This window comes from Silene latifolia, unplaced genomic scaffold, assembly GCF_048544455.1.
Source record: "Silene latifolia isolate original U9 population unplaced genomic scaffold, ASM4854445v1 scaffold_159, whole genome shotgun sequence".
In the NCBI taxonomy this organism is placed as follows: domain Eukaryota; kingdom Viridiplantae; phylum Streptophyta; class Magnoliopsida; order Caryophyllales; family Caryophyllaceae; genus Silene; species Silene latifolia.
Genome location: NW_027413143.1, coordinates 505,594 through 517,512, shown reverse-complemented (window position 1 = coordinate 517,512; position 11,919 = coordinate 505,594). Strand labels below are relative to the sequence as shown.

General features: G+C 47.2%; 2 protein-coding genes across 4 annotated transcripts in view; both read left to right on the top strand.

Moving 5' to 3' along the window:
- The window catches only part of LOC141637989 (protein-tyrosine sulfotransferase-like), a 103,557-nt gene that overhangs the window by 25,147 nt on the left and 66,491 nt on the right, over positions 1-11,919 (top strand). The gene's annotated exons all lie outside the window — the stretch shown is intronic.
- LOC141637987 (protein-tyrosine sulfotransferase-like) overlaps positions 1-11,919 on the top strand; it is a 51,723-nt gene that overhangs the window by 25,221 nt on the left and 14,583 nt on the right. The window lies entirely within an intron of this gene.

Sequence of the window (11,919 nt, the reverse complement as noted above, 5' to 3'; positions counted from 1 at the left end):
ATTGCTAATAATATACGGAATACTTCCTCTATTTTATTCAATTTTATACATTTGTTTTATACGTGTATATCAAGGTTCGTTTTTTTTTTGTCATATCTTTAATTACATATTAATAAAAATTATAAAAATTCGAATTCACAATGTACTCGATAAGATAATTTAAACATCTTATATGACTATTTTTTATGCTATATTGCATTAAAAATTTTATCAAAAATTCTCTCTCTTCACTTATAAATAGTACCTAAAAAGGAGCAGAAGATGCCGAAACACAAATTCTCATTTGTGACGGCGATATCCGTCACAAACTTGTGACGGATACCGTTTTCTAAGCACATGGGGGGTCCGCACCTCACCCCCCTCTCCTTTTGTGAGAGGTCAAGCGAGACTTTGACGGGATTAGTCCGTCACAAGCAAGACTAAGCGATCTTAGAAAATATATTAGGGGCGGTAAGTTTGGGCTAGAATATTTACTGATCAAGAGTAGAGACGCGTTAATTATTGTTATGGTACAACCCGGAGTGTAGTCAAGGGCCTCAAGTAGAGGCTGGCAAACGTTTACATGACACGAAATTAACGGGTTTGAGTTAAAGTTAAATTATCTGTTTATTTAAATGGGTCGACACGAACGCGACACGTTAATTAATTGGATCGGGTTTGGGTTGGGCTCTCTAAACACGAACCCGACACGAATGAACTGTTTACTAAATTAATCCCTAATTTTTTCTTGATCATCTTTCACATAAATGTATATATACAATATACTTTCCAAATATTGACATGACACGAAATTAACGGGACCCTTGATGACCCATTTATGTAAGGGGGTGTTTGGTTGGGGGATATGGAATGGATTGGAATGGATATCACCGATTCAAGTGTTTGGTTGACCACTTTTGGAATGGATTTAGAAACCCAAGGGTTTCTCAATCCACCTCAATCCCTTGGAATCTCATACTCTACTCCTCCCCCAAGTTTCTAAATCCAATCCCCCCTGGATACAAAACCTAAAATTAAGAAAGAAAAAAAAAAAACCAAATTGCTGTTCTACTCTACGTAAGTCTTCATCTTCTACTTTCATAATATTTTTTTTTTCTTTTATAAAAAAATTGCTTGTGATTGTTCATAGGTATACATGATTCGTTGCAATAATACATGTGTCTATTGCTTTAAACAATATTTACGGATTGTATGACGACTCGTATGACAATTGCCTTAAAAAATTGTGTTGTTGTATAAGTAATATTGAAATATGCACATGATTGAATTATTTTCGCAGGATTGAATAGTAGCGTTCATTGTCTATGACCAGTTACATTCCGTCTGTTGATTGAATTACAAACCATTACAAAATTGAACCAAACAAGAGTTAAAAGGTATGGGGTTCTAACTCCATTCCACCCTGGATTCTCATCCCAATCCATTCCATTCCCACACTTTGAACCAAACAGCCCCTAAGTGGGTCGACACGAACATGACACGAGATTTACATGGGTCAGGTTTGAGTTGAATGGTTTGTGACCCGTTTACATATGACACGAACACACACCCAACACGACCCGATATGTTTGCCAGGTCTATGTTCAAGGCTAGATCGCCCACACAAACTTCTCTTGTACTGACCCATATAGTCGAGTTCTTATATAATCTCCCTCGGTTCGTTCACCTATTATGTTTTAAGTCGGTCCGGATTCTATCCATTTCCTCAAAAGAAATGGACCTCTATTTTTTATAAACGGTACGGATCAAATTTTGTAATGATTCAATGCTTGTAATCGTTTCATAAAATAAAATAATATTAAAATATGGGTGTAATTAATAGAAAGGAAATGAAAAGAAAGAAATGAAGAAGATCCAAATTTGTTTTAAGTATATTAGTTATTAACTAGGTGCAAATCTATGTCCTATATCGGTGGTGTTTATAAATATCTACTAACTATCTAACAATACGCGGGCTTTTTGAAAAGAGTCTAAGAGTATCCCTGAGGGCTTAGCCCCAAAACGGACAATAACGTATTATAATTTATGGACCATGGACGATACATGTACAGGGCCCAACAAGGAGTAATTAACAACGCTTTCGCATGACACGTGGTATCAGAGTCCAAGGTTCAACTCGGCCTAGGACACATAATGTACAAATGGTGGAGCTCGAAGAGGGGAACAAGTAGCCATTCACGGGTCACAAACGCGTGGGGTCGTTCTGGCAAACTGAGCATAGATCTAAGACTCGGAGATGGCGTACAGCGTAAGGGCTAGGGAGACTGTTTGTGTACTAGATGTGTTGATCATATAGGCGCTTATCAGATTGGGTGCCACAAATATGGTGGGTACTTTCCAGGTTGGATGTCAAGAGTCCGTTATGTTTTAGACTTTTACTTAAGTGGCGGAGCCGATCAAGGGTATATTAGAGGCAGAGGGAGTTCGATATACACTTGTAAGTGTTGTAACACAATTCCGACATGGCTCGTGTTAAGGGGATTACTCGGCTAAATATATAAGCAAGACATATCAATGTGGTAATAAATTGGGTCTCCAGCATAAGGTATCGGGTATTTCTTTCGTGTTCTTTGTCGATATCTAATGTTGAACAGATGTCAAATTTTTTTTCCGCCCAATATTAAGAAAGTGTTTTGCACACGGATAGTGATAGGGCGCCACCGGGTGACGCCCAAATTGGGTGCCACCCTCTCACATGCATTTTTAATTGAAGGGGTCCCCACTCACCCCTTGTGAGAGGGTGGCGCCCAAATTGGGTGTCACTCGGTGACGCCATTTCATTTTCCTTTGCACAATACTTAATAGTACGACCGTCAAAGTCATACTTAGGCCCTGTTCTTTTTTTGGACCAAACGAATCGATCTGAATCGAATCGAACTTATAGGATCTCGAATCAAATCGAATCAACTTATAGGATCTCGAATCGAACTTATAGGATCTCGAATCGATCTCGAACTTATAGGATATGAATCGAATCAACTTATAGGATCTCGAATCGAACTTATAGGATTCGAATCGAATCGAACTTATAAGATCTCGAATCGAATCGAACTTATAAGATCTGAACTTTTCTGAACTGAACTTATAGGAGCCGAACTTAACTTTATTTTATTTTATTTAACTTAACTATTATTATTATTATTATTATTATTACTATTATTATTATTATTATTATTACCAGCCAAGAGAGAACATTGATTAAAAAAAATTATAGTCTAAAACACAAGGTAAAATAATAAAAAATTTCCCCTTTATATGCATTGGTTTGTTCATACATTATACTACGATTACATTACGATAACAAATAAATCACATGTTATATCTTTTTTTCTAACCATTTATTTCCATATTATCATAATCCTCATCACTTTCATCTTCACTATTGTTCCGGGTATGAATTCCGAAGTAGGTTTGTTTACCACGCTAGCTTTGTCGAATAATGCCTCTTCTAGCCTTGACTGCTCTCCTCGGCCTCTCCTGCAACAATGAGCAAACTGAGGGCTTGGCTTTGTGCCAAGCGTACTCACTCCGACGCTCAAGTCAGTGAACTTATTGTGATTAAGTAGAATGTTGCTTGATGACGTGTATTGTAGAGAGATGAGAGAGATAATACCAATTTAAGTGGTTCTTAGGTTAGATTCTGGATCCCTTCCTCAATGAGGATTGAGGAGTATTTATAGACTTTCACCTTTTGTCACGTAGTGGCCAAGTGGGCCAAGTGGCGTAGCGGTGGAAAGATCGATCTACCCTCGACCGAGGGACCTATGGCGGCCAGCGAGCCTGGTTGACTCCATGCCGAGGGTTCTTGGATATGAGTACGCGGGTATGTGCCCGGCCGGTAGGTTGCCATGCCGAGACCAGTGGCAGCCGAAAGGCTCGCATCGGCCGGGATGTCTAAGTCACCGGCTTCTTTGTGGATATCTTTGACCTCGTTCAATATGTTGACTTGGTCGGCGGGCACGGAGAATATGCCCCATCAATTTGCCCCAGCGTAGTCTATGCCGTGGTATGGGCTCCGATGTATCTTGAGTGTATATTCGTGCAAGTGAAAATTTTCTGCCCCGGCTTTTTCTCCCTCGGCTTACTTCAGTACAGGCCGTACAGTATCCCCCTCCACATGGATGTGTAATGGACATCAAAATGTGGAAGAGAAGGTCTTCTTGGCGGCGGACCCAAGGTTGAGAGTGCTTGGTGTATTTTTGATTGCCCCGGCCGGTCTTTGCCTAGCTTGGTTAGTCGTGTTGCCGGCGGAGAATAGATACTTTAGGAGTTTTGCTTTGAGGAAGATGAATAGGCAAAGGGATATGAAGGGGCGTGTTGAAGACGCGGCAGTTCTTGTTGCTTTGATTGACATTCAACTGTTGCGTCGATTGACATTCCGTGTACGCATGCCTGACATGTGTCTCTTCGTTGATTGGCTGACGCTTCATGGGCTGCGTTTTGATTGGTCCTCCTTTATGGGCCTTTGCCTATAAATACCAGATCTCTGAAGTGAAATTGGTTACTAATTTCACTCATTCTAAAAAATTTTCTTCTTTCCAAAAATCCAAGTCTTTCCCTCTCTTCCGATCTTCAGAATTTTTACGTCGGCGTAGCACTTTTCTTCAAGGTAAACCGAAAAACCTTTTCAACTTTTTGTTTTGTTTAAGTAATTTGTTGTGAACCATGTCTTCTCGATGCCGGTCCCAAGATGCCGTGCGCCGGGGTTCCCGTCGCGTTTTGATGAGGAGGAGGCGGTAGCCGCAATTCCATTAAGGTCGAGGGCCCTAGGTCTCCTTCCCCCAGAAGTTGACCGCAGAGTTCTGGAGCAGTGGGAAGATGATGTCGATGATGAGGGAAGGAATCCTTCCAGTGCGGAGAGGGCGACAGTCTTGCATCATTACGATGCACGCACCATCGGCCCCAATCGTGCTTGGACCGATGGGCTCGCCCACGCTCTGCTCAATTTTTCAAGAGCACTTCTTTTTTGGCAAGGGGTACAACATTGTCATCCCTGGAGAGGGTCAGACCGTCTGTTGCCCTCCCCCGGGTCACATCGGCGTATATATGAGGCACTTGGAGTATGGTCTCCGGTTTCCTCTCAATATGTACGTCTCTACCATAATTCATGCGATGAACGTTGCAGCGGCGCAACTTCACCCTTTGGCCGTTAGGACTATAGTCGGCTTCGTGTGGCTGTGTCTCTTCAGGGGGGTGACCCCAACGGTAAATTTATTCCGCCGAATTCATTTTCTTCGAATGAATGTTCAAGGTGGCCGGGGGTGGTATAGCGTCCAGACTGAGCCAGGCTATCTCACCGTGCCTAAGCTCACCTCTTGCAAGGGCTGGAAGGAACGGTGGGTGTATGTCGAGGTCCCAGATGATTATCCGTTGCCTCGGTCTTTTCAAAGACCACGTTAACTTGCGGTGCGAGAGCAAAGGGGAGCGTGAGAAGATGATCCCCAAGGGCAAGAATAAGATGGACGCCGGAATGTCTATCTTAATGAGGACGAGAAGCGAGCACCGAAGCTTTTCGAGGTCGATGATGATGATGGCGCCGAAGGCTTGGTTGCCCCCGACGCAAGTCATCTTGATGGACGAGCCGCTTTGCTATGTCGGCCTCATACCGGCCCTAGCACGGGGTGAGTGGGGTCGGTGTGAGGCCCATTTCTGCTTTAATGTTTTTTTGTTGTTTGTTTCTTGACATGTCCCTTTGTCTAAGTTTTACCTTGTTTCTTTTACAGAGCACTTTGGTCCCGTTCGTCCGAGCAACTCCTCGAGAAGATGGGGCTGGACAAAGACGGAAACGTTAAGGAGAAGAATCCGAAGGTCGATGTGCATGACCGCCGTCCGTCGCCTCTCGACCTCCCGAAGGGCTTGGACGAGACGGCGGCCCGAGGCCAAGGTAGTCTGCGCCTTGCCTCGCCTCGTCCGGTCCGAAAAGCCAAGTCTACGGCGGCGACGGTGTTAACCTCGATTCCGCCTCTACCAGAGGTGGAGGTCGTTGACATTGTCGATGGAGAGGATTCCGATCTTTGAGGATCTCCGCTTAGGCGTAAGAGGAAAAGATCTACCCATGCCACCGATGCTTCGCTTCCGTCGCTCATGTTAATGCCGGTAGCCAGAAACGGGTCAACCGCCAAGAAGAGCAAGCCCTGCGTACAGTCTAACTTGCGGCTCGGTTTAGCCGCTCATTAGATATACCCGATGACCGGCTCTCTGGTATGTCCATGAACGTTGACGTGGACTCTTTGGTTGAATTTTTGTAGATCAACCGCGCGATCCGTCCCCAATTATGCGAGCGGCGAGTTGAGAAGAGGCCTATGCAGACGGCGGGAAAAAATGCCGACTCCGTACTCGCGTCGATATCCAACGACCAGCTCACAAATGGGAGGGTACAAGGCTGAGCAAGAAGATTGGGATTTGGTCCGACCTGGTCGGCTCTCGTATTAGGGAGCAAGAAAAGGCCTTGGCCGAGACGGGACCGTTGATAGAGCAAACAGAGGCTCGATGTTGTTGCCGCAAAGGGGGTGGCCGGGAAGGCTAAGCTTGACCTCCTTGCCGCACAAGCGCGGGTCGAGGAAATTGAGAAGTCTTTTGTCGGCCGAGAAGGCCAAGGTAGAGGCTGCGATTCTGCCGCCGCCAAGTTGAAGGAGGAACGGGACCGGTACAAGGGCGGCTACGACGTTGTTGTCGCCCAAAGGGAGGAGTCGAAAAGGGCGTATCGGCTCCAAGCGGAGTCGCATAGGGAGACTAGTGCTATCCTTGCCCAAAGGGAGAAGGATATTGAGACACTTCAAAGCACGATTCTCCCTCGCATGTGTGCTCAGTATAGGGACCTGACCGAAGAAGCTTTCAGGGAGGTGATAGATGAGGTCTATCCGGATGGCTCCTTTCTGTGGACAAAATTTGACGAGCTGTTCGACGATAGGCTCGAGGCTAAAGAGAAGGCTGCGGCGGATAAGGCTGCCGAGGATGCGAGGGCCAAGAAGGAGGAGGAGGCGACCGCTGCAAAGGCGGCCCTTGCAGAGAAGACGAGGGCGGCCGAGGAGGAGTCCGCTAGGCGATCAAGGCAAACGAGAGGATGCTAAGGTCGCTAAGAAAGTCACGGCGGATAAGGCAAAATGAGGATGCTAAGGCCGCCAAGAAAGCCGAGGATGCTAAGGCCGCCCAGATTGCATCTAAGTCGCTCACCGAGGGTAACGCTGCGATGGCGGTAAGGGCAAGCAAAGAACAGGCATAGGGAGACGGGCGGTCGTCACCGAGCTCACCCGGCGTCTCGGATAGCTTCACTATTCGGGGCCAACTATTAAGCCTTTTCTCCCTGCCATCCTTTTGGCGCTTCAAAGAACCAAATCCAAAACCTTTTGCTTTACTTTTCCTTGTATTTTTGTAAGACCTTGGTAGGTAGAGTCTTGGCTTATCCCAAAGGGGACGGCCGTCGTCTGTGTTTCTCCTTCTTGTAACTCGTTATCTTTTTCTTAATGAGAATTTTGCTTGCTTTGCCTCTGGCTGGGCCGAGGCATTTGGTTTATCCCTTCACTTGTCTTCGGGCGTTAATTAATTGAGCGCTTTTCGTTTTTACCTTCGGCTTCAGCCGAGGCAGTTTAGAATGCGTATCTCAACTGTGTTTAACGTCTTTAAGCTCGGTCTTAATTTGCCGAGGGCGGTTGCGTTAATTAATTGAGCGCTTTTTCGTTTTTACCTTCGGCTTGGCCGAGGCAGTTAGAATGCGTATCTCAACTGTGTTTAACGTCTTTAAGCTCGGTCTTAATTTGCCGAGGGCGGTTGCGTTAATTAATTGAGCGCTTTTTCGTTTTTACCTTCGGCTTGGCCGAGGCAGTTAGAATGCGTATCTCAACTGTGTTTAACGTCTTTAAGCTCGGTCTTAATTTGCCGAGGCGCCGCGTTTCACTCGTCTCTTTCCGGCCGATTCACGGGCAACGGAGTTTACGTTTTGACCGCCGTTGAACATATGTTAGCATATCGGCTCGTCCCCCGTCTCTCTCCGTTAAAGGCCGGGATGATCGAGGTTTTGGCTCTGTCTGCTGTGTACATATGTTAGTATGCCTTCTGATTGGGGTGGATTAACACTTTGATGAAAAACTTGGATGACTCCTCATTAGATATGAATATGCATTGGGGTGCCAACAATTGTTTTGGGCAACTCCGCTGTTATACAAAGTATTTTACGAGATTGTCGGTGTTCCAATGGCTCATCAAAGGTACATCTCCCATGTCCGTCAGCCGGTATGTACCCGGCCTCATTTCTTCAACTACCTTGTAGGGACCCTCCCAGTTGGCCGTCAACTTGCCATGGATGTTTCCTTTGTTGGTGGCAGCTGACTTCCTTAGGACCAGATCTCCTACTTTTAAGTCCCTTTTGTGGACTCTTCGGTTGTAGGCCATTTTCATTCGGCTCGATATACTTGCTAAGTTGAGGCGTGCCGTATCTCGGCTTTCTTCGACCAGGTCCAGGGAGGTTCTTAGGCCTTCCTCGTTTTCAACCGGGTTAAAGGTGGCCGTTCTGAATGTTGGCACCGTTGCTTCAATCGGCAGGATCGCCGGACCCGTAGACTAGGTGAAAAGGACTGTACCCCGTTGCTTCTTTCTCCGTGGTCCGGAGGGACCATAGAACGCCGGGTAGCTCATCAGCCCATCTTCCCTTGAGGTCTTCAACTGTCTTCTTCAAGCCGTTGAGGATCGTTTTATTGGTCCGCCTCCGCCCGTCCGTTGCTGGGGGTGGCAGACGGAGGAGTATGCAAATTTGACGCCGAGTTCTTCCAACCAGCTCATTATTGTGTCACTCCAAAATTCTCGGCCATGGTCGAACACCATGACTTGGGGTAACCCAAAACGAGTTATGACATTTTCCCGGATCACCTTTCTTACGGCCGCCGCGGTTTTCGCTGAGCAGCGCCACGGCCTCAACCCATTTGGTGAAGTAGTCGACGGCGACGATTAGGAACTTTCTTCCTCCGGATGCCGTTGGAAATGGCCCTAGTAGATCCATTCCCCACTGTGCAAAGGGAAGGGGATTAAGCACTTGCGGTCTCGGGAAGGTGCGTGTATCACCGGAGCGTGCATCGGCGATTGTTGCATTTTCTGGTTTTGTTTCGGAATCTTCAAGCATGGTGGGCCAGAAGTAGCCGGCTCGGAGAGCTTTGTGGGCTAGTGTTCTTGCCCCCATGTGATGACCACAGATGCCTTCGTGTATTTCTCGGTATTAGCTCTGCATCATCGGGCCGGACCGACACATTTTAGGAGTGGCCTTGTCGCGGACCTCCTATATAACTCTCCTTCAAACACCAAGTACCTTCTTTGCGATCCTCTTTATCTTTTGTGAGAGGTTGCGGTCCTCCGTAATTCATTTGACAGTTTATACCCCTTTATCGGAGTCATCCATGTCGTCTCGGTTTCCACGTCGCACACCATGCCGATGGTTTCGTCAATGCTTTTAGCGTTCTCGATGTCCACCAAAGACGGTTGGTGATATTCTTTATGGTTGAACGCCACTTTGAGAGAGCGTCGGCCGGTTGTTTTCGGACACTGGGATGTGTCGCATTTTGAATGACTTCAATTTTGAGGTCTCGGCTCTTACCTTTTCCAGGTATCTTACCATCCCATCGTCCCGAGCTTCGTACTCTCCTTCGTATTGGTTAGTCACCAAGAGAGAGTCTGTTTTCAAAATGATGTGTTACCCGCCGCGCTCGGCTAACTCAACTCCGGTTATCACTGCCTCATATTCGGATTCGTTGTTTGAGGTCGAGAAGGTAAATTTCAAAGCGTACTCGAACTCGTCCCCGTTTGGGCCGATGATAAGGATGCGCTCTGAGCCGTTCGTTGTGGAGGATCCATCGGTATATACCTCCCACATGCCGGGATACGATTCTTCCCGATACGTGCACTCGGCCAAGAAGTCCGCCCGCCTTTGCCCTTTTATCGACGGCCTTGGTTTGTATTGAATGCCGAAGCCGATAGCTCCACCGCCCATTTGATAAGTCTGCCTGATTGTTCGAATTTTTCCAATGCTTTTTCCAACGGCTGGTCGGTTAAGACCGTCATGGGATGTGCGTCGAAGTAGGGTTTCAACTTCCTTGCGGCAACAACCACGGCAAAGGCTGCTTTTTCAATCAGCGGGTAGTTTCTCTCGGCGGGCAACAGTGTATGGCTGATAAAGTAGATTGGGTGCTGCTGCTTGTTTTCTTCTCTGACGATCACGGCACTGACCGTGGCCGAGGTTACCGCTAAGTATAGATATAGCGTTTCCCCCAGCGTCGGTCTGGACAGGGTCGGGAGAGTTTGCAGATGGGCTTTCAGTTGTTTGAAAGCTGTGCTTTGTTCCTCCCCCCAGCAAAAGTCTTTATTCCCCTTCAACACTTTGAAGAAAGGGGTGCTCTTGTCGGCTGACCGAGAGATAAAACGGGCAAGGGCCGCCATCCTTCCGGTCAGTATCATAACCTCTTTGCGGTTCCTCGGCTCCGGCAGGTCGAGAATTGCTTGGACTTTCTCTGGATTGGCATCAATTCCCCTGGCGCTAACAAGCACGCCGAGGAATTTGCCGGCCGGTTCACCGGTTGCACTTTGTCGGGTTAAGCTTCATCTTGTATTTCCTTAGTGAACAAAATGTCTCGTGTAAATCGGCTAAGTGCTCGCCGTCAGACTTGCTCTTGACAATAGCATCGTCGATGTAGGCCTCAATGTTTCGCCCTTTTTGATTTTGGAATATTTTGTCCACCAGTCTTGTGTAAGTCGCGCCGGCATTTTTCAAACCAAACGGCATCATTTTGTACATATAGGTGCCGTGTATGGTGATGAATGCGCATTTAGGCATGTCTTCCTCTGCCATGAATACCTGATGGTATCCTGAAAAGGCGTCGAGCAGGCTCAGCATTGTGTAGCCTGCCGTTGCGTCTATTAGGCTATCTATCCGAGGCAAGGGGTAGCAATCTTTCGGGCACGCTTTATTAAGTTGCGTAAAATCAACACACATCCTCCACCCCCTGATGACTTTTTAACCATTACAACATTAGCTAGCCATTCAGGGTATGTACAAGGGATGATAAAGCACTCGCATCTAACAACTTATCAACCTCGGCCTTGATGGCATCTTCCTTTTCGGCCGAGGAGTTTCTCACCCTCTCGCTTGACGGGCGGGCGGCGAGGAGTACGTTCGGCTTGTGAACGATGACCTCCCGGCTTACACTGCATCTCGGCGGCCGAGTATGCAAAGACATCTTTGTTCCTTCTCGGCAGTCTAGGAGATCGGCCACTGATTTTGGTTCCAGGTAGACACCGACGATCCACGGTGCGTCTGGATCAATCTCTATCTGTTCGGTCTCCGCCCCTTCGACCATGGCGACGTGGTTGGTGCTCATCGGTTCGTCCTCCTGTCTTAAGGATGGGTTCTTCCCTTTTTCCTCTTTCTTTGCCACTTTGAAGGATTGCATGTTGCATCCTCTGGCCGATATTTGGACGTTGACCACCTCGTCTTTTTCGTTCTTTGAGACGAGTTTATGAACCTCCCCGCGGTCCGAGACATACATCGTGTCGGGGCCCGGATGGACATTACAAAGATCGACCTCACTCAGGGTGACACGGCCGATGAGAACGTTGTATGCGGATGAGCCGTCGATGACCACGAACTCGGACATCACATTCTTGGCCGCGTCGGATCGGCCGAACATCACCGGTAACTTGATAGTCCCCGGGGGACCAAGCCCGCCCGGAGAAGTGTACAATGGGTTGGTGCATGGGCTAAGGTCCGCAATTTTCGTGCCGAGCCCCGTAAAAGCACTCCCGAACATGATGTTCGTGTAAGCACCCGTGTCAATCAGGCATCTCATGACCAGGTGGTTAGCTATGTCTAAGTGGACTACGAGTGGGTCGCTATGTGGGGCGATGACTCCTTCGTAGTCCTTCTTCCCAATAGTTATGTTC